General features: G+C 36.4%; 1 protein-coding gene across 3 annotated transcripts in view; it reads right to left on the minus strand.

The window, feature by feature from the left end:
- Positions 1-24,113, minus strand: part of MBNL1 (muscleblind like splicing regulator 1) — a 266,635-nt gene that overhangs the window by 242,466 nt on the left and 56 nt on the right. The gene's annotated exons all lie outside the window — the stretch shown is intronic.

Below are 24,113 nucleotides of genomic sequence, written 5' to 3' on the forward strand. Positions count from 1 at the left end.
CTAAGGCAAACTTACCACTGTTTATGCTGCTAAATGTTTAAAGTTAAAAATCATGGGTATTTCACTCTAAAATATGTCACAAAAAGGTCTTTGCTGTTTACCTGATTCAATTAGTAACTTTACTTAGGATGATTTTTAGGAATAGATGAGCATTTTTTAAAATGTGGTTTATGTACTTACAAATGTATACAGTAAAACATTATTATTAAAAGATGAGTGTTCTTGAATAAAGGTTTAGGTCAACACCAAAAATCACTTGGGTATTCTTCTTCCTCTAGGGCACACAGCATATCTTAATTCTGCACATAAGAATCATTTTTTTCCAGCCTGGGCAACATAGTAAAAGCCCATTTCTACAAAATAAAATTAAAAAAAAAATCAACCGGGCATGGTGGTGTGCGCCTGTAATTCCAGCTACTTGGGAAACTGAGGTGGGAGGATCACTTGGGGCCAGGAGTTTGAGACTGCAGTGAGCTTTGATTGTGCCACTGCACTCCAGCTTGGGTGACAGAACAAAACCCTGACTCTAAAAAAAAAAAAAAATCATTTTTTTGCGGTTGAATTGTATTATAGAGATAAGAATAATAATTTTAAAACAATGATATAATATAATCTTGGCACCACTGGCACTCCATAGAATCTGTGAATTTTCTGATTCAAATGGAACAAAGTTATTAAGTTATATGTTCACTAATGCTTCATGATGATTATTACATTAAGATTAATTTTGTTAATAGTTCTATATTTCTCATCTTTAAAGGTAAAAAAAATGATAATTTCTGCCTAACTAGATCTGTAGCTGTATCTTCTTTCTAATTTGAAATGGTAGTAACTGCCTAACTTTGTAGCTACATTTAAAACTGATTTTCAAGGAGTTTTCATACAAGAACTTTCTGTCACATAATCTTGGGTTTCACTGAAAACAGAGTAATAGGTAACATCTAGAAGAGAAAGCAAAAGTCAACCAACAAGAGAAAATTTTCTCTCTTATCTTATAATTAACTAATTATAATAAAAATCTATATAATATCATACTTTCATTTTCACTGAGATTTGAGTTCATTCTTATGGCAGCCTGAATCTGCAGATACCACCACTAATAATTGGAATTGTGAGTGAACATTTCTAATTCTGTCTCCACCTGATTCTCCATCTCAAATACAAAAGCCTCTTGTCTCAAAAGTGGTTTGATATTCCAGTCAAAAATCTAGATCAAAAAATATTTTAGATTCTCTTGAGAATAGGAAAAGCAATAACCTAAGTAAAAACAATCACTTATTCAGGAATGTTTTAATTTTGTATACATATAAGCACAGTGATAAGACAGGACCTTGTGTGTTAAAAGCAACTGAAGTGAAAGCATAAGCACAATAGGAAGTCATGCTTGAGAACCAGGAGACTTCTGCTTCTGGCCCTGGGGGAGTGACAGAGTGTAGAATTAACTTTCACCCATAAACAACTAGAAAACTGAGTAAATATAGAAAATATTTATTTTTAGAAACTAGATTAGTTCAGCCACAGTGGAAAGCAGTTTGGAGAGTCCTCAAAGAACTTAAAACAGAACTACCCTTCTGACTCAGCAATCCCATTACTGGTTATATACCTAAAGGAATATAAATTGTGCACCATAAAGACATATGCACATGTATGTTCACTGCAGTACATTTTACAATAGCAGAAATATTGAATCAATCTAGATGGCCATCAATGGTATACTGGATAAAGAAAATGCAGTACAATACACGATGGAATACATGCAGCCATAAAACAGAATCAAATTATGTCCTTTGCAGCATGGATGCAGCTGGATGCCATCAACCTAAGTCAATCAGTGCAGGGAAAGGGAACAAAATACTGCACGTTCTCACTTGTAAGTTGGAAACTTATAAGAGGGGAACAACAGACACCGGAGCTTACTTGAGGGTAGAAGGTGGGAGAAGGGTGAGGACGAAGAAGCTACTTGTTGGAGACTACGCTTGATATCTGGACGATTAAATAGTTTGTACACCAAACCCCAGCAACACATAATTCTCCCATGGAACAAACCTGCACATGTACCCCCTGAACCTAAAATAAAAGTTGGAAGAAGGAAAAATAAAAAGACAGACCCTGGACCATAGGCAGTGCAGATAATAGTCTCTGAAACAAGAAACAAATGAGGAGCGTTTTGTTTGAAGGTACTTTTCAAGCTGCAGCAAAGTAATGAGGAAACCAGAATAAGCCTGGGAATCTCACTGATTTGGGGGGACAGATATCCCAGTTTGGGGAGGCTGCAGCAGTCAGAATCTGTGGGGCAAAGTACCTGAGATAAAGGAACTAAATGGAGAAAGACCTCCAAAATCTGACTAGAGATCCTTATAATTCTTTGGCTGAACACCAAATATGCATGAGTACTCTGAAGTCCCATGAGTCAAAACTAGAAATATCTTCCAGGAAGAGAAAAATTATGTAAGATGAACACTTCACAGAACTCGCACAGAACTGGTAGTTTTTTGAATTCCGATTAGCCAGAGTAGAGATGCCTTATTGAATACAAAAAACGTCCAGTAAATTTCACAGAAGGGCCCACATCTTAGAAATGGAGTCAAAGTAGCCCAGAGTAAATTTTATTCTAGACCTTTCCTAAAATAACTTAGAAAGAAGCTTCAAAAGACCAGAGTTCTAAAATGTGGCCAAAACCTAAAAATCTTTCAAGGGAGTCAACAAAATCTGGCTCTCAGCAAATTAAAATTCACAATGTTTGGCACTGGGAAGAGTCGCTCAATAGAGACAACAATCCTAGGAATGAATGAGATTATAAAACTGTTGACAAGAACTTTAAAATATCTGTTAAGAATATACTCCATATCCTCAAGGATATAAAAGAAAACATACAAATTATGAGACACAAATAGAAAATGTAAAAGAGAAACAAATGGAACTTCTAGAGATGAAAATTAAATATCCGAAATGAGGAATTCACTGGGTAAAATTGACAGTGGGAAGTAATTTATTTCAGAAGAAAAGATCAGTAGATTTAAAGCTATAGCAATAGAAGCTATCTAAAATGAAGCACGGATAAAATAATAACTAAAAAACAGAAACAAAGCTTCAATACTCTGTGGGACAATATAGGTAACTGGAGACCCAGAATGAAAAAGAGGGAGAACAGAGGACAGAAATAATAGACAAAATTCCCATATTTGTTGAAAACTGTAAACCTACAGATCCATAAAGCTCATAGTTTCTAAGCAGAATAAACAGAAAGAAACCATCCCAGCCCATAGCATCAACTAACGGCTGAAAATTGCCAAGTTTTGAGAGTTGAGGGAAGGAGACAGAGTTAGGTTTGTGGGTGAGAAAGCATTCCATGGCCACTCTCTGAGGACTCATAACCAGCAGGTATAAATTCTTATCATTGACTTTAACTATTGCCATGTTTTTTGGGGGTCTGACATTAAAAGTGAACAAAAGTACAAAAGGAAATGACCACTATGCTGTCAGACACTGTCACAGTTAAAGGATTTAGAAGTTTTTCAGCCTGAAGATGTTGAGTAGTAACTCTTTACTGTGCAGACAAATATGTTTGATTGTGTTTATTATAGGAATCTCTGTACCATTCACTTATTAAATGTTTATGGAGCACCTATTTTGTTCCTAGTCTGGTGGTAGGTAGATATTTTGTGGTAATATGCAAAATAAATAAGGTAAACATACTACTAGTTAGTTCCCTTAATTTAGAGATTCTAACTTGGTGTGCAAATAGACAGTGAATAGTACTTCACATAGGAAAAAAAATGCATGTAACACTCTCTAAAGCCTCTATTCGTAAGTGGTTATAGCAGTTATAAAGTTGTCCTTATGCATCAAAACTCCAAGATTTAGCATTTTGATTCAAGCAGGACTCCTTTTCCCTCCATTGAGGATATTGACTATATAATCCTAGAATCAAAAGATGCCAGGACTAAAGAAGACTATAGAAATCGTTTAGTACAGTGGTGTTGAAACATACATGAAAGAAGTCAGGTGGCTACCTCAGGTGGACTGGGGCAGTGGTGGTGGTACTGAGGGCAGATTGACTGAGCAGATGGTCCCCTGGTGTAACCAGAAGACCAGAATACATTGGAGTGGTGGGGGTGGGAGTTTGGGGGAGGGAGGGGCACACTTATCATGGATTCATAAATCCCATATTAACACTTTGCCTAGGCCCTAGGATAACTGAGTTTGAAAAGCCTGAATTATATTCTCTCCTTTCTTTTTATTGTTCCTCCTTTCCTCTCAATATGTAACCACTAAGGAAGGAGGTTCACGTAACTGGCTGATGCTTTTTCCAGATAGTGCATTCTTCTATGACACAAAGGGAACCATCATCTTAACTAATTTTTACTTTAACTTGTTAACATCCCATGCTATTTTATATAAATGATTTCCATTTGTGTATTTGGACAGATATTATTAACACATATTTGTGAACTTACTTTTATTTCAATAACATTATTTGTGATAGCACACATTATGGATCAAAGCTTGAAAGGCTGATCCATATCACTTACTTCAAACTTCTCACCTGAGTAAGCTAGCTTACACTACCAGCAATATAACTTCAAATTCTTGATGATACTTAAAAAAATAAAATGTAACCAAAACTCAATGTTATTAAATTTGACAGGAAAGGTGGAGAAATGGCTTCAATGCCTATTTTGCCTGCTTCACTGTCCAATATGAGGCTATTTAAATTTAAATTAATTAAAAATTTAAAAGCATTAGCTCCTTAATAGCATTTGCTACATTTGAAGTTCTTAATAGCCACATGTAGCTAGTGGGTATTTTATTAGACAGCTGAGAAATAAAAATGTTCCATTATTACAGATATTCTATTGGACAGCCCTGCACTAAAGAAATACCGTAAATTGAAGAAAATTGCTTTGTCATCTATAAGCATGTCCCTGTGTCTCTTGTCATGGAAAGGAAACTGTTACTCTGTGAAAAGAAAATCTAGTGCATTCATTTTCTTTCTGACATTTCATTCAATTGTCATGTCCTTCCATCTGCCTTCTACTTCTAATAGTTCACCCTTCCTGTTCAATCTACATGTTAAACACAGAGACATCAACCACTACCATCCATATCCCTGTTTCCCGCTAAATAAAGCAATTCTTCTACTACCACAAACATTGGATGTAAATTGTCATTCTGTCACTAGAAAAGATTAGATTATATGCATTTCAAAAAGCAGCTTTTTCTGCCTTTGATGGGTTTCCAGTAAATATTCTTGCCCCCAAATACCTTCCAAGAATCTGGTCACAGTGCCTGACATTCCAGCATGTTCCTGAAAATTTTTAGTTTTTCCCAAATTCATTACTAAAATGCTGCTGTGTATGAATCTGGCTGCTGTGTATTAATCTGGTTCCCTATATAACCATTTGTAATTTAACAAGTCAATGCTCTCAGGCTTACAGAACCTGGAGGAAAAAGGTTTTGGCAACTAGGGAGGACAGAGTACATCAGGATAGCTTTCATGAAAATGCCAGGTTGCTTCTGAAAATAGAGACTCTTTTGCAATGAAAGATGGGACCAGGAAACATGAGAACACTATTTGCTCTAAGACGCAGCACCATGAGATTGAGCAAACCTGGCTTTCATCCTGTAACTATAATGTTCTCTTTCGTGTCTCTGGACACACAATTAGCCCTCTGTATTTGTGTGTTTCATATCCATAGATTCAACCAACTGTGAGTGAAAAGTATATAGGAAAATAATTCCACAAAGTATCAAACAGCAAAACTTAAAATTGTCATGCACTGAACTACGTTGAACCCACAAGAGTGAAGTGATGTACAGGTACTGTATTAGGTATTGTAAGTAATCAAAGGTTGTTTAAAATACATGGGAATATGTGCATAGATAGAAACCTGTGCATAGGTTATATCCATATACTACACCATTTTATGTAAGGTAATTCAGTTTGTATGGATTTTGATATCCCTGGAGGTCCTGGAACCAGTCCCCCAACGGATACTGAGAGACGACTTTACTACTTAATATCTCTAAACTTCTGTTTTTTTGTCCTTAAAAATTGGTATAAAAGTGACTTCTCTTCAGGATAATAAAGGATATATACAGAAGGCCTAGCTTTGTACTGATCACATATTGGGAAATGATGAAAGAAAGCATTATAGGGATTTCCTTCAACCTCGTTGTCACTTTTAATAAATTTTTGGTTTCAAAATCAAAATGATGAACACATTCAGTGTTCTTTTCTCTCTGCTCCAGGACTTGAGAGTTGGGGATTGACTCCAGATAATTTGAAAGAAAATACAGATGATAGTTTCCATGGTGAAATGAGACCTTCAATAATTGGTGTAGCTGGAGCAGAGGACCATTACCCAGAAGTGTTGGAAAGGAGATTAGAAAGTTAGGATAGAGATGTAGAGATATAGAGATAGTATGTAGGGGTTGGCAGGAGTGTTTTTTTTTCTTTTTCTTTTCTTTTTTCTTTTCTTTTCTTTTTCTTTTCTTTTCTTTTCTTTTCTTTTCTTTTCTTTTCTTTTCTTTTCTTTTCTTTTCTGTGTGTGTGGGGTGTGTGTGTATGTGTGTGTAATCTAGCAGATTCCCTCAAGGACTAGAACCAGAGAGAATGAGTTATGAGTTATTCTTCATTTTTGTTTTCAGTTTCTGGCATCTGTCTAGTTTTAAACTGACCCTGACAGTTTAATTACAAACAAAAAATAAGTGCATACTGGGTACTTACTTTGTGTCTATAAATCGGGCATATCTTTCCCCTTAGGATTTTTTGTTTGTTTGTTTAGTTGAAAGGGGCAGAAAGATTTTAAGCAAAACAGCTCTAAGAAAACAAGACAAGAACCGTGATATGGGATGGTGTAAAATGCAATGGGAGCACAGAGATGTCTGGTCAGAAAGTAAACTTTCCTTGTAGCAACTATTATAATATCCAGTATGAAGTGGATGTCTTTCCATGCAACCATGCCTCTCGAAACAATGGTTAATTTGTTTAATTGAGTGGAATACTTTCCCGACATCCTCTGTATCATGTCTTTTAATATAAATCACCTATAATCAACTGTCGCAGAAAATTAATCATATTCCACCTAAACAGAAGTCATCCAATAACTTTAATAATTTGGAGACAATATGAAGGATACCAGTAAAATATCTCTGATTGCTACATGGCTGCCACAAAGTGGTCTTTTTTTTTTTTTTTTTTTTTTAATTTGAGATAGAGCCTCACTTTGTTGCCCAGGCTAGAGTGCAATGGCGTGATCTCAGCTCACTGCAACTTCTGCCTTCTGGGTTCTAACAATTCTTTTGCCTCAGCCTCCTGAGTAGCTGGGACCACAGGTGTGTGCCACCACATCCGGCTAACTTTTTTGCATTTTTAGTACAGATAGGGTTTCTCCATGCTAGCCGGGCAGGTCTCCAACTCCTGACCTCAAGTGATCCACCAGCCTTGGCCTCCCAAAGTGTTGGGATTACAGGTGTGAGCCACTCTGCCTGGCTGCCACAAAGTGGTCTTTAAAATCATCACTTATTTTGAATTTTACTTTATATGCAATTGTAAGAACCTTTCTTGTATGTTTATTGCTTCAGTGTTCTGTGAAGGCTGACTAATGGTTACGGATGAGAAATCTGAAGAAATTAAGTGCTTTGGAAACAAAAATGACTATTAGTACCCAGAAAGGAATCTGAATTTTGAAAAAGAGTATTAAGAAAATTTTGTAATGATACTGTTGTTCCAACAGCAAGGCAGTGTGGAATGCATTTGAGAAGATTTTCAAAGTGACTGAAATGGAAAAACAAGGCATCTAAAGTGATAAACATTCATTATTTTAGAATTTTTACTTATATGGAGTATCACTTTGCTTGGTGATGATTGATAAATAAAGTATAATAGAACCTTTAGACGTAGCTATTTATGTCTTCAAAATACTTGCCTTTGATTTTTAGAGCCTTGCAACAAAGCTATTATAAACTTTTCTCTCTAAACTCTAGTTTCAGTATCAGATGAAAGCATACTCTCTAGAAAAGATTTTAAGAAAAAATACAATCCTGTCTTATATGACTGTAACAGAAAATAGAAATTTAAAACAAAGGGTCTGGACTTACTTAAACCAAGTTATTAATACTTTCATACATTTAAATAATGGCATGTGATTTACATCCAATGCGTCTCATGCTGGAAAGATTGACCTAAGCCAAGAGCTAAAGAACTAAAACTCTAAAGAAAACAAACAAACAAACAACTACAACAAAAAAACTCTTTCAGATTAGCATTTTCAACCAAATACAACTCTAAGTCAACCTTCAGAACAATTACAAGAAGTTCCATTTCTTATGTAACAGTTAATTTTCAGAGAATTAAAATTTGATTAAAGCCAACAAAATTGTATGTGTTAAATGTAGAAGTAATAATAGCTATAGTATCATTAAGATTGCAAAATTAAAATCAAGCTCTAATTTAAACTAGAATGCTAATGAATACCTCGTCCTTACTCCACTGTGGTTCAACCCCTTTTGCACTATTTCAACAGCCTGCTAATAATGAGGTCTCCTTGCCTCTGATCTTTATTTCATCTAGTTCATCCTGTTCCTTTTATAAAATTAGCCTCCCAGAGCAGTGTTATTCTATATCATTCCCACACTAAGAAACCTTCAAATTTTTAACTGACTTAAGGGCAAACCTGTCAGTTTGTACTTCAGATCCTCTATCATAGTGGTTTTTCAAGTGAATTATCTAGAAACCTAATAATCTGTAGTTATTAGAAGCTTTACAAAGTTTTGTTACAAGTACAGTGGATGCTGAGACTGTAATTGCTGTTTGTTAACCTGGGATTCAAATGTCTAGATGTCATTAAGACAGAACATTGTAAGAGTAACTGTGTAAACTTGAATCTATAAAGTAACTGTATTCTAATTATAACTTTGAAATCTTTTACATTAGAGTTCTACATAACATTTTATTTGGAAAGGTGGTTGATCCAGTAAGAGTTTGAAAAGAGTTGGTCAACAACATGCCAACAGTTTTATCACCAAAATTGCCACAGATTCTTGTATCCTGTATCTACTATCTTTTTGTTGTTGTTGTTGTTGTTGTTGTTGTCGTTGTTGTTTTAGGGACAGTCTTGTGGTATGGCTGAGGCTGGAGTGCCGTGGTGCGATCATAGCTCACTAAACCCTGGAACTCCTGCACTCAAGGGACTCCTGGGAATTCTGAGCAATGCTCTCACCTCAGCCTCCTGAGCGGCTAGGACTACAGGTGAGTGCCACCACACTTGTCTAATTTTAAAATATTTTTGTAGAGATAAGATCTTGCTATATTGCCTAGTTTAGTCTTGAACACCTGGCCTCAAGCAGTCCTCCTGCCTTGGCCTCCCAAAGTATTAAGATATCAGGTTTGAGACCCTGCCTGGACTTGCATCTACTATCATGCTGGTTCCTCCACCCAAAATTTCCTTCTCCTCATTTCGTTCCCCATGTCTCTATGTTAAATCTTTTCAAGGCTATCATAGCCTTTGCTGATCCACCTACCCAACTTTCTCTTAACTTTGTTTGGTATATACAGCACCCATTGAATTGTTCTTTCCTGTGTTTTCTCCATATTCCATCCTAGGTTAATTTTGCCTGGGGACCAAAAATATGTCTTTTTTTTTTTTTTTTTTTGATGGAGTTTCACTCTTGTGGCCCAGGCTGGAGCGCAGTGGCACAATCTCTGCTCACCACAACCTCCGCCTCCCAGGTTCAAGTGACTCTCCCGCCTCATCCTCCCGAGTAGCTGGGATTACAGGTATGTGCCACCACGCCTGGCTAATTTTGTGTTTTTAGCAGAGATGGGTTTTCTCCATGTTGGTCAAGCTGGTCTCCAGCTCCTGACCTCAGGTGATCCGCCTGCCTCGGCCTCCCAAAGTGCTGGGAATACAGGCATGAGCCACTGCACCTGGCCAAAATTATGTCTTACTTTGCACTTATTTAACTATCAGAATTTTAAAGAAAGGAATTGAGCACCAAGATTTCTGAAAGTGAAAATCAGCATCACCACCACATACATTCTGTAAATTCTGTGCTTTAAGAGCCCTACCTTTTATCCAATGATAAAATATGTTTGCTAATTAGGAAAGTATGATAATTTCATAGAACATATGTAAAATTATCAATATTTTACAATGACTTGACAATATGGGAAATATGATTAGTAATAACAAAGATAATGAAAACGACAACTTATTGAGTGCTTATCATATGCCATATCTCCCCCTATAATTTCTTACCTCATGCTAACGGTTCTCCAAAATGGATAGCATCTCACTTTTACAGAAGAAAAAATTGATACTCCAGAGGTGAAATCATTTGCTCAAGTTTACGAGAGCAAAAATAGGAGAGTCAGGATTCAATCTTGGCTCTGTGTGGCAGAAGAGTTTTGTTCTTTCCAGTTCATCACACTGTCACTCAAAATGAAAACAACAGTAGTATGTGTATGAATTCCTCATGGAAGAAGGTTTGAATGTTACTATTCAATAGATCTTCCTTGAGACTTCTTCGTATCTGTTACAAAATTCTTGCTTGAGGGTATCTCAAAACAAAACACCCACTTGGGCAGAAAGCTGCCTTTCCCAGTTACTGAGCAATTTCACTCTTCCTGGCTGAGAAGGGTTTCTACCAGGATAGGTGAAAAGAAAAAGGAAAGAATCGAAAAACAGAAATGTTAAATACTTGGAGTTAGGAACTGAAAAATTGCGTTACTACTGATAGAAGAATATAGTCAAATAAGAATAAAGAGAAAAAATACACAGAAAATGTTAGTTAAATATAGATTTGTGAGCAATTCTGGTATTGCTATTTGGGTGGTGATGAAAGCTAAATAATCAAATCAACAGAGACAGACTTCCTATAATAGCAGAATAGAGGAGAGATATTGATCAAAATGCTCTTCAAGTCTATGAGAGTTTCAGATTTCCAACTCAGATTCTGGCTTGCTTCTCAACTTGAATCAACACCAACGATGCCAGTTTCCTTGCGAGAACTACTGCCTCTTCACTAATACAACCAGCTAGCCTCAGTTCTATCTGCTAGTCCTGTTTTTGCCTTCTTCTCCTGGTTGGCAGTCTCCCTGCTTTCAGGCCCACTTAAAGCCCTTTGCCTCTGGCTAAAAAACAGTTGCCTCATCCTACAGTATTTAGCAATTCAAAACATCCTTAGGCCACTGAGCTAAATTTTCCCTTTGGTAGTTTCTAAATTTAATGTCTTTCCTAACTCTCACTGCCCCCATTTCTTCCTTAATTGTGATCCTATAGAGTTTGATTTCCTACATTATAAGTAGTAAATAACAGAAGTTGCAACATACTTCAGGCACTTTGAAAGTAGCTCATGTGAATATCACCTTGAGATAACGCTGAGAATACTAGTTTGAAGAGCCCTAATAATAGAGATGCCCAGTGGGGTAGTCTCTGGGGAGGGGAGAGTAGTGATATAATTGTTAATCAGCCCCAGTATTGAGAGTTCAGTTCCAGTTACCCAGAAGCCAGTTGCCCTAAACTTTTTACACAGCCAAATAGCACTTTGGTCTTTTATCCTTTCCTCTGTCCCTCAGTGTCTCCCTCCCCACTTTTCATCCTTTATACTGATTTTCCTGACCCATTGCCTCTCTGATCTTACACTTATTGATCTGAAGAAGGACTTTTCATTTCATGAGAACATTTTCCCTAAGACAAAGTAAGAAGAGCTGTTTAAGACTATAATACTGAGAAATGTCTGTTCATATCCTTTGCCCATTTTTTGATGGGGTTGTTTGTTTTTTTCTTGTATATTTGTTTGAGTTCTTTGTAGATTCTGGATATTAGCCCTTTGTCGGATGAGTAGATTGCAAAAATTTTCTCCCATTCTGTAGGTTGCCTGTTCACTCTGATGGTAGTTTCTTTTGCTGTGCAGAAGCTCTTTAGTTTAATTAGATACCATTTGTCAATTTTGGCTTTTGCTGCCGTTGCTTTTGGTGTTTTAGACATGAAGTCCTTGCCCATGCCTATGTCCTGAATGGTATTACCTAGGTTTTCTTCTAGGGTTTTTATGGTATTAGGTCTAACATTTAAGTCTCTAATCCATCTTGAATTAATCTTCGTATAAGGAGTAAGGAAAGGATCCAGTTTCAGCTTTCTACTTATGGCTAGCCAATTTTCCCAGCACCATTTATTAAATAGGGAATCCTTTCCCCATTTCTTGTTTCTCTCAGGTTTGTCAAAGATCAGATGGCTGTAGATGTGTGGTATTATTTCTGAGGACTCTGTTCTGTTCCATTGGTCTATATCTCTGTTTTGGTACCAGTACCATGCTGTTTTGGTTACTGTAGCCTTATAGTATAGTTTGAAGTCAGGTAGCGTGATGCCTCCAGCTTTGTCCTTTTGACTTAGGATTGTCTTGGCAATGCGGGCTCTTTTTTGGTTCCATATGAACTTTGAAGCAGTTTTTTCCAATTCTGTGAAGAAACTCATTGGTAGCTTGATGGGGATGGCATTGAATCTATAAATAACCTTGGGCAGTATGGCCATTTTCACAATATTGATTCTTCCTATCCATGAGCATGGAATGTTCTTCCATTTGTTTGTGTCCTCTTTTATTTCACTGAGCAGTGGTTTGTAGTTCTCCTTGAAGAGGTCCTTTACATCCCTTGTAAGTTGGATTCCTAGGTATTTTATTCTCTTTGAAGCAATTATGAATGGAAGTTCATTCATGATTTGGCTCTCTGTTTGTCTGTTACTGGTGTATAAGAATGCTTGTGATTTTTGCACATTGATTTTGTATCCTGAGACTTTGCTGAAGTTTCTTATCAGCTTAAGGAGATTTTGGGCTGAGATGATGGGGTTTTCTAAATATACAATCATGTCATCTGCAAACAGGGACAATTTGACTTCTTCTTTTCCTAACTGAATACCCTTGATTTCTTTCTCTTGCCTGATTGCCCTAGCCAGAACTTCCAACACTATGTTGAATAGGAGTGGTGAGAGAGGGCATCCCTGTCTTGTGCCAGTTTTCAAAGGGAATTTTTCCAGTTTTTGCCCATTCAGTATGATATTAGCTGTGGGTTTGTCATAAATGGCTCTTATTATTTTGAGGTACGTTCCATCAATACCGAATTTATTGAGCGTTTTTAGCATGAAGGGCTGTTGAATTTTGTCAAAACCTTTTCTGCATCTATTGAGATAATCATGTGGTTCTTGTCTTTGGTTCTGTTTATATGCTGGATTACGTTTATTGATTTTCGAATGTTGAACCAGCCTTGCATCCCAGGGATGAAGCCCACTTGATCATGGTGGATAAGCTTTTTGATGTGCTGCTGAATCCGGTTTGCCAGTATTATATTGATGATTTTTGCATCGATGTTCATCAGGGATATTGGTCTAAAATTCTCTTTTTTTGTTGTGTCTCTGCCAGACTTTGGTATCAGGATGATGTTGGCCTCATAAAATGAGTTAGGGAGGAAAAATGCTCATCACCACTCACCATCAGAGAAATGCAAATCAAAACCACAATGAGATACCATCTCACACCAGTTAGAATGGCAATCATTAAGAAGTCAGGAAACAACAGGTGTTGGAGAGGATGTGGAGAAATAGGAACACTTTTACACTGTTGGTGGGATTGTAAACTAGTTCAACCATTATGGAAAACAGTATGGCAATTCCTCAAGGATCTAGAACTAGATGTATCATATGACCCAGCCATCCCACTACTGGGTATATACCCAAAGGATTATAAATTATTCTACTACAAAGACACATGCACACGTATGTTTCTTGCGGCACTATTCACAATAGCAAAGACTTGGAATCAACCCAAATGTCCATCTGTGACAGACTGGATTAAGAAAATGTGGCACATATACACCATGGAATACTATGCAGCCATAAAAAAGGATGAGTTTGCGTTCTTTGTAGGGACATGGATGCAGCTGGAAACCATCATTCTTAGCAAACTATCACAAGAACAGAAAACCAAACACCGCATGTTCTCACTCATAGGTGGGAACTGAACAATGAGATCACTTGGACTCAGGAAGGGGAACATCACACACCGGGGCCTATCATGGGAAGGGGGGAGGGGGGAGGGATTGCATTGGGAGTTATACCTGATGTAAATGATGAATTGATGGGTGCTGACGAGTTGATGGGTGCAGCACACCAACATGGCATAAGTATACATATGTAACAAACCTGCACGTTATGCACATGTACCCTAGAACTTAAAGTATAATAATAAAAAAAAAAGACTATAATACTGTTTAGATAGTATTTTTCATGTAGGAATAAGACATTTTGCACATAGGAAAGGATTGTAATCACTAACCACTTAACAAAATTTCACTTATATTTGAAAATGAAAAACAATTTGTATCTATTAAATCTAGCCATCAAAATGTAAAAATTATGACTAAAACATCTAATTTTCAAACATTAGGTGTTAGACAGTTGCCTAAGGATTTTATATGCACTTTTTCATATAATCTCCAAAATCAGTACCTATCAGGGAATAGGTACTATTATTATTATCTCTATTTAACACATGAGGGAACTGTTGAAATTTATAGAAACCAAATAACTTGTCCAAGGTTGCAGAATTGTACTCAGAATTCTCAGGAATTAGAGCCTACTAACAACAGTGTCAACAACAACAGCTCTTAATCATTTATACTGCTGCAGACTTTATGTTACAAAATTAAAGTTACATGTTGATAGTCATTTGGTCAATATAAGCACTCCTAAAGCTATTACAGAATAAACTGAATGATAGAAAAAAAATCGATTGGTCAAATTTCACAGAGAACTAATTTGGGTCAATTATAGAGTTAGTTCCAATAGTAAACTCTATTTGTATTGTATTTCTTAATATTATGATAAAAAAGATTTTTTTTCTCCTTGTAGGGATGTTCTCATGTAACCCAATAAAAAAGAAAATTACGTGGTAAGATTGTCTAAAACACCATATACCGATTTTCTTGTTAATTTAACATCTTTCTCTAGAACTATTCTTAGAGCTTGAAAAACAAGAATTTCTTTCCAAGAAGAAATAATCTCTGAAACTTTGACAAATCCCCATCTAATGAGAACATCTCCTTAAGAACACATATAATACTTTTACATTAAACAGTGTGCTGACCTTTAGACTCAATGTTTAAGTTACAGTGTTACAGTGGATTTATTTATTTAACATGTTTTTATTGAGTATCTCTTGTGGGCAAAAGTTTTATGAAATAAAAACGCCCTGTGTGATCTTAGTGTCAGATCTTATTTGTCCTCGCTAGACTCACTGTGTTAACAGACTTGGGTGTCAAGAGTAATCTCTGCTCCTGAGGGAATCTGATTAAGAGTGAGTGAGTATATCAGGACCACCTCCTCCACTTCCAGAATGAGGGCAGAGAATTACCTGTGCAGCCTAAGACCAAACTAAACAATGACTTCAACCCACGACACCACAACACACCAACTTCAACTTTCTTCAGTCAGACAACTCCCACTGTTGTTCTTTACACACTAGACTGAATCCCCCATATATTTATACTAACTGAGTCCAGGTTAGCAACACCTCTTAGGACACTGTCATTTGGGGCATTGAATACTTTAGGGAATCCCATCTACTTTGGATCAGCTCCTACACTTAAAATCCCAACTGGCCCTACCAGTTGGAGATCCCAGAATATTTTGATCTAAATCCATTTAATTAAAACACTTAATTTTCAGAACTAGACTGAAACTTAAAAATCAGTTGCCATGTTATTTTAATCAGATCAACTTCTTCAAATAGAATTTAATGGGGAAGCTCAAATTTTAAAATCCCAATAAATAGAAATGAAGGTGCAGTTGAAACAAGAGTACAGCAATGAAATGAGAAGACCCAGGATTCCTCCCACATACTTCCCATCCACCATCCTCATACCTTTTCAAGGTTTTAGAGCACAGCCTTAACATTTCTGGTATTCCTGGTTTATACCAACTGATTCTGAATCTCAGGTACCTATCCACATTTACCTAACTACTTAGTCTGGGATCCCAAACTCAAACTCAGTATATTAAAGTTCCCTAGAGAAACAGAACAATGTGAATATGTATGTGGGTGTATGTTTTCTGCAAACATATATAGAGAGAGAAAGAGAGAGAGAGAGAGATTTTAAGGAATTGCTTGTGGAGGCTGGGAAGTCTGAAATCTAAGGCAGATCAGCAGGCTGAAAATCCAGGAAAGAGCTGATGCTACAGTTTGAGTCTGAAGGTAGTTTGGAGGCAGAATTCTCTCTTCCTTTTTCAGTCTTTTGCTATTAAGGCCTTCAACTGACTAGATGATACCTACACACATTATGAACAATTTTTATCTGCTTTCACAGTCTACTAATTTAAATGTTAATCACATCTAAACAGTACCCTCAAAATGACATCTAGGCTAATGTTGGGCCAAATATTAGGGTTCTATGGCCTAGTCAAGTTGACGTATAAAATTAACTATTCCACCACGGGTCCTTAATCTAAAATCTTGTGCTTTTTCTATTATGAATAAGGGTTTATGATACTGTAGAAGAGAAAGACATTATAATATAGACTGTTAACTGCTTACCTAATATTAATTCCTCTCCTTTCCCTTCCTAACAAAATATAAAATTTTTGTATGACGATCAAGGAGCCTACCTAATATATGAAACTTTCTAGTCTTCCCTACCATTACAGTTGGCCGGAGACATGTAAGTGAAGTCATTGGATACAGTTCTGGGAAAGTCCTTTAAAGAGGCTAGCAGATTCAGTTGCCCTGACCAGGTGTAGGGCCTCTTGACTTTTTCCCTGTCCTTCTTTCTCTTGCCTTGAATTTGGACTGATGACTGAAGATAGTGTAGATATCATATAATCACAAGTATCCAGAGCACCTGAGGGAGCCAAGTCCTAACATTTTTTGAGCTGATGAACCAGCGGCAGTTACTATTACCAGATTCCTTATAACATTAGAAAAGAAAAATGTCTTTATTGTTTTTCTAAGCCTGTGTTAATGTATGCAAACTAAATTCTACACTGATACAGACAAGGATACAGATCACTACAACAAACATCTTGAAAACTGAACAGTGATTAAAATTTTGAGACTGTACCTAAGGAAATGAGTAAAAAGGAACAAGTTGATATAAACTAGACATAATAAGTACATCAAACACTAGCAAAGACTATGAAACAGGTACACTGGAGGACTGAACAACTGCCATTGAATTCAGCAGAAAGGTAAATGGACCTAAATGGCTATAGGAAAAAAGGATGTGGACACTTAAAAGAACTAAACTTCCTAGCCGCAATGTTAGGAGAATCACTGGAATGGATTATAGTGAAAGTTGTGTACCTTCTTTCTCTGAACCTTTCTGAAAAGTGAAAAGACAGGAGAAGGACAAGGACAAGTTAGCTGTACTCATTTGCAGTCTTCACTCCATATGCTTCCTCCTGACAGACCCTTTGAAAAACCTTATCTTGACTGGTTTGTCAGTGTAAGCACGTTCTCATCCCAAGGTTTTTTGCACAAAGACTTTAATGGGTTAAGCCAATTTGTAGTTGTAACTACAAATACCCACTTTGCAGCAAGAGCTGAATCACAAATCACTTTTAAACGTTATTTTCTAATCATAGAAAACGGACTGGGAAGACACAGAGAGGGAAAAAACAGATATGTAATCTGTTTGGAGAGACTTAAATTAACTCCTCCTTTGAGCCAGAGGGCTATCTCTGAACTTTCCACAGCCACAAACCATTTCCTAAAGATATTCTTCTTATGAGTAGCCAGTTTTATGAATAGAATGAGGAGTTGCACAGTAGTGATAGAGGTATAAGTGGGAGGATTTGTGAATCTAATTCTCTAGACTCCGTTGAGGTGGGGTGATGACCTTTGGCACAAGACAGTCATTTGCTAGGAATGAACATAGACTACCTTTATGGGAAAGAGAATAGAGTATGATAAATTTTAGCTAAGTTCAATGTCAGAGATGGGAGAGCAAAGATGCATCTAGCACTAAGTGGTTAGGAGAGCAGGAAAATTAAACTAGAGGGCCAGAAACAGGTGGTTAGCAAATACAAGGCTGGAATTGTGGCTGAAATTCCAGACCAAAGGCAATATAGCCTATCTTCCTCCTTCCTGTCTTTCTTTCCTTCCTTTCTTTTCTTTATTTTTTTTTGAAGACAGGCACAAACAAGACCTGTCTGACCTCTTGTAACTAATTGATGGTAGCTGAAAACAACCAAGGTAATCAGAAGTACAGGGTTCATTATCTCAGGCAAACTTCTTCCTGTCAATTCTCTCAAAATCCAGCTTACTGCTTCTTTTAGTTCATTTTCACACTGCTATAAAAAACTACTTGAGACTGGATAATTTATAAAGAAAAAAAGTTTAACTGGCTCACAGTTCCATATGTCTCTGGAGGCCTCAAGAAACTTACAATCATGTCAAAAGGTAAAGGCGAAGCAAAGCAGGTCTTACATGGCAGCATGAGAGAGAGAAAGAGAGAAGTTCCACATTTTTAAACCATCAGATCTTGTGAGAACTCATTCACTACCACGAGAATAGCACGGGGGAGACCATCCCCATGAGCCGATCACCTCCCACCGGGTCCTTCCCTCCACATGTGGGGATTACTATTGGAGATGAGATTTGGATGGGGTCACAGGGCCAGACCACATCACTGCTGCAGAAAATGATTTTCATTCACGGTTCACCTTTGAGATGTCTTTTGAGAAGAATAGAAATATAAGGTATTTTCTCTCTTTCTTCTTTCTTTCTTTCTTTCTTTCTTTCTTTCTTTCTTTCTTTCTTTCCTTCTTTCCTTCTTTCCTTCTTTCCTTCTTTCCTTCTTTCCTTCTTTCCTTCTTTCCTTCTTTCCTTCTTTCCTTCTTTCCTTCTTTCCTTCTTTCCTTCTTTCCTTCTTTCCTTCTTTCCTTCTTTCCTTCTTTCCTTCTTTCCTTCTTTCCTTCTTCCTTCTTTCTTTCTTTCTTTCTTTACCAAGCTGGAGTGCAGTGGCATGATCTCGACTCATTGCAACCTCCGCCTCTCAAGTTCAAGTGATTCTCATGCCTCAACCTCCCGAGTAGCTGGGATTACAGGCAAGTGCCACCACACCCAGTTCACTTTTGTGTTTTCAGTAGCGATGGGGTTTTACCATGTTGGCCAGGATGGTCTCCATCTCCTGACCTCATGATCTGCCTGCCTCGACCTCCTGAAGTGTTGGGATTACAGGCGTGAGCCACCGTGGCCGGATGAAATATAAGGTATTTTCTCAAGCATATTTATTGCCCTCTATCTGTCATCAGGAATGTTTACTTTATGTAAAAATATGGCATTAGTGTGATTTTGACAGGGAATGGTACTTATTTTAAATATTCGTTGACACAATAGATAGTAAGAATCAAGTATTTTTATTTATTTTTATTTTTTATTTTTTTTCAAGTATTTTTATAAGCTATCTACAAAACTATCCAATTTTTTAATGGAAGTAGTATTTTACTAAGTAAATTTATACTTCTAGCACTTGATAAATTAACAAATATATGTTTTAAATTTTCTAGGAAGACCCTATTTACTGTCTACCAGTAAACAGTATCTAAAGGGACTTTATTGGAGGGACGCAACTATCAATATTTCCTCTTTTTTTCTTCTACCCTTTACTCCCCTTTCCCATGTCCTGTATTTTTGTGGCCTAAATTTCCTTTTGGCCAAATTGTTGACCAGTTAATTGGAATCTAACATTTTTTAACTATCTAATGTACAAACATGGTCTTATTTAATGTTCACTATTAGCACCCCAAAATAAGAAAAAAAAAGAAAAACAGTTTAGTCACTTGTTCAAAGTGGCTTAACTAGTAAGAATGGTAGAGAATTTTTATTTTCACTGAAGTAATCAGTCTTAAGAAAGTAAAAACCTATTGAATTACCATAATTCTGTACACAATCTCAAGTTGTTTTCAAAGGATTTGGGTAGGGGAAAGATAGACAAGAGCTAAAATGAGAGCTGGTTTAGGCACAAACTGATTTGAATAAACTTATTCTGCCAATTTAACAGCGAATACAACATACTTGTGACATTTGCCTGGCATGTTTTAGAAACAGCAAAGAAAAAAAGAGTGTGTTTGAGTAGATGTAGAATATTGAGTATTCAGGGTGCTATGTAAGGACTAGAGAGGCAGTTTGAGGTTGTATGTTAAAGGACTTTTTAGACCAAGTAGAAGAGGCTAAAATATGTCCTGTTTATATCAGAGAGCCAATGGAAACTTTTCAGAAGTGGAGTGTCATGATCTGATTTGTCTTAAATAGAACTGATTATAGATAATCTGAAACTAATTTTTCATTAGTCAATATTTTGCTGAAGGGAAAAATTCATCCTCTTACCCATAGAGTCCTTAAACTGTAGACATCTGTGTCTACTATGCCCTCCTCGAATCACTCTCTATATCTTTGGTACCAAATCCTATCCAGTTTACTCTACATCATCTCTTGCAATTTTATTTTCCATTCTTTCCCTTATCCATGTCCAGATTCATACATCTTCTATTTGCTCATGCCTGGACTTTTGAAGCCCATCATGTATTAGGGGGCCAGACACCAGCATCTCTCCCTTTACCAATATATTCCTCATAGTGTTGGAATTATGGAATCTCTGCAAAGAATAAAGCAACATGCCAAATACTTCCTCTAGTTTCACCTGATAAGAACCATGCAATGCCTACTATTTGGTGTAATTATTTTTTTATTGTTGTGCTTGTGCAAACAACCTTTTAGAACTATAGAACTCCTGAAGCACAAATTACTCTGTAATAAATGATAATCACCAAATGTTAGGGTAGAAGCTATCTAAGTGAGCATCTCCCCTGAGCCCCTGGGCTCTGAAAAGTTATCAGACAGATAGCCAGGCTGACCCTTGTCTTCATGCAGGGCACGAAGGCTGAAGCAGCCTGATGGCAAGTGCACTTATGGCACTTACCATGTCAAGATAGAAGTTGTAAAATGGTGGCCAATGGGCTGAATTGGCTTAAAACTATATATTTTTAAATGGCATCATTTAAATAAATATTTACAATGTGGAAGAATTCACATACAAATTAACATTTATGCCTTCTGTTGAAAACACAGAAGATCTGTCAAAGCAAGATCAGCAATCAGATGGACCTATGTAGAGGAAGGGCACATTCTTGAAAAGGTGCCACCTTTTACTGTTTCCACATCACCATTTGACATCTATTCCTTAACAACTCTGGGCCTGGGGGAAGGGGAGGGAGAGAAGATGGGGAGAACTGAGAGTGCCTGGGATTGAATTTCCTGTCATCCCAATGGGAAGATGTGTCAGAGTTAGAATTAAACTTTTAAAATTGTGATAGTAAAAGAAAATGAAATTTCTTGAACACTTGAGTGTATAGATTTATATCAGCTGGGTGTAATGTTAATAATTCTATTGGTTGAGATTTAAAACAACCCCTCAGTTTCTTCCTATTTCTTATTTTCTCATCCTTTTAAGAATAAAGAGCATCAGATGTATCCACAGATACAGTGAAGAATGAGCAGGGAAATAGATAAGGAAATGGGTGGTCTTCAATATAGAAGTTCCAAGCAGTAAATTAAGTTGGGGAATGTTTTGGGGAGAAAACCAAGGAAAGAAAAAAATAAGTTTATAGGCCAATGAGATTAACAGACTATTCCTGTTGTGACAAGAAGTTAATAAGAACTGAGAGCAAGAGCTTTTGCCTTTTCAGATGTTTGAAGACAACCAGAAAACATCACAGCCCAGGGCTGGAGAGCATATAAAAGATAAGTTTAGAGAAGTCCTCAAACCAATAAAATAACAACTTACTTCCCCAAATATGCTAAGGGTGTTTGTTTATGGTTAGTCAAACCATTAAAATGGGGAAGGAGGAGGGGTCAGAATTTTCTCTTCTAAGTTCAGAGGAGCCACATTTTGCCATTCTGATTCTAAAGCAACTACATTTCTCTACAGAGCACAGAACTGTATGGAAATTCATCTATTGTAAATCTAATCTGCAAACACGTATTAGGTGGGTATTTGGAGACAGAGAAGCCAACTGGTTCTTATCACTACATTGTATAGCTTCTATTAACATGGATCTCAGGGACTCATTTGGGTGATATTTGCATTGCCTAGGCTGTGGACAAACCACGAAGTAGCCTGAAAAGGGCTTACTCTAGGGAAGAAACAGTGTGGAAAACAGGGTATGGGTAGACTTGTTGAAGTGTGTGTGAATGAGAATAGTGGAGAAAAGGAGAAAGAAAGAATTGGTAGATTCATTTAAGACAAAAATGGCTATTTTGGTTTCTTAAAAGCGACTTCTTTTTCCAGTTCAAAACTGTTTTGGGACCAGGATAAATTATTCTTACCGGGAACAAAGTTCTCTGAAGGAAAAAAAAAAATGCTAAACATGTATCTTGGCAAAGGGTTTCATATTTGAATTTAAATTTAAAGATAAATTTGTTTTTAAGAAAGCATGAAAAAGCAATTTCAGAAAAAATCAGAAAAGTTTAGTTTTCTTTTTATTAAACAAGAAACACAGAGAAATAAATTGATTTAGTTTCTTGTTATGTTCCCTTGGATATGACACAAATTGAAAATCGTAATTACAAAAGACATGAAAAATAATTCAATAAAGCTTTCACAGTTATACCTGAAAAAGCCATAAATACAGTATGTAATGACATAATGCAGTAGTCAAGATAGAGAGTCATTGTTTAAGGTGAACTGAAGTATGCATTACTACATCAGCAAAAAGATCCCATAGCTGACACTAATCTTTAGGGTTCTGCCAAAGTGGCATTTCATCCAAACTTTCTGTATTGACCTCAAAATTCCACATGCATACCGGTAATTCAAAACTTATGAATTTTTCAAAACATGTGTAATCTGAATACACAGATATGCATACTTCAAAGGGTTAAACTACCCAAGCCATAGCCAATGAATCACTTTTAAAAAGAGCAATAACTCATTGTAAGAATCACGTAATTTCTTACTGCAGATGTGCTTTAACTTTACACACTCATGTTTGCTTTACAGAATTCACGATTTATGAAATAAATGACACAGTTTTAAAAAATCTTTTGAGTCCAACAACTGGAAAAAGAAGTGAATTATTTCAAAGATATTATCACTATACTTGAAAATATCATTTCAAAAATCCTAGTTCCTATTAGGGAGTAAAAAAATGGACTATTGCATTTCAACTTAAAGCTACATTTTAAAATGCTCCATATCTTTGTATGCAATATATTTTCTAAATGTAAGTAATTAGCTGCCTGTTCTTGAAATAATTTTTGGTTAAACAAAAGTTTCAGCTCCTATAAGGCATAGTTAATAGCATGGTCATTACAACATTTTTATAATAACTTACAATCTTCTTAGATGTTTCACAACTCCTTCGGTTAGGGCTGGCAAATATGATTTCTGTTACTATTCTATTTTAGCTTTTCAGTAAGTGCCAGCAAGCGAAATTATATTCCTCTCCTTTTATGGCTTTCTGTGAGGCCCTGACTTTTAGAGAAGGCATTTGTGAGGTTGCTAACATTAAAGATAATGTTAAACAGCTTATATTTTAACTAGAGATACTTTGTAGTTTGGGTATATGCACATTTTGATTATTTGCCACAGCTGTAGTTGAAAATGGTAAATATTTTCTTCTCATTTACTTATTTTTACTCCTGAAATCAGGTGACTTCTTAAAAATCTTCAGAAAAGTTAGCTCGTTTGAAAAGGAGACCAGGAAATATTGGTTGATATAAAAATGAAAGTTCAAGCAGTCGACACTTTTTGTTTTAAATAATTTAGAAGCTAAAAATTAAAATAAATTTACTTTGCCAAAATGCAAGGCATTTTCGGCTCTTATGAAGAAATAAATGAATACTGACATGGAACTCAGCAAACTGGTTAAAAAAAGTGGGAAGGGAAGGTTTTTTTGTTAGAAGATATGTTAGCTTGCTATTAAAAAAGATTACTATTCCAAGAAGTCTCGCTAATGCCAGAGACTCTTTATCAGCAAAATAAGAGAAGCACGCTGAGCCTCAAACATATTTCTACACATTTCTTGAAAACGTCTGAGCAATCTTTAAAACAGGAGTGAAGAGCA

The sequence above is a fragment of the Rhinopithecus roxellana genome, chromosome 1, assembly GCF_007565055.1.
Source record: "Rhinopithecus roxellana isolate Shanxi Qingling chromosome 1, ASM756505v1, whole genome shotgun sequence".
Lineage (NCBI taxonomy): Eukaryota > Metazoa > Chordata > Mammalia > Primates > Cercopithecidae > Rhinopithecus > Rhinopithecus roxellana.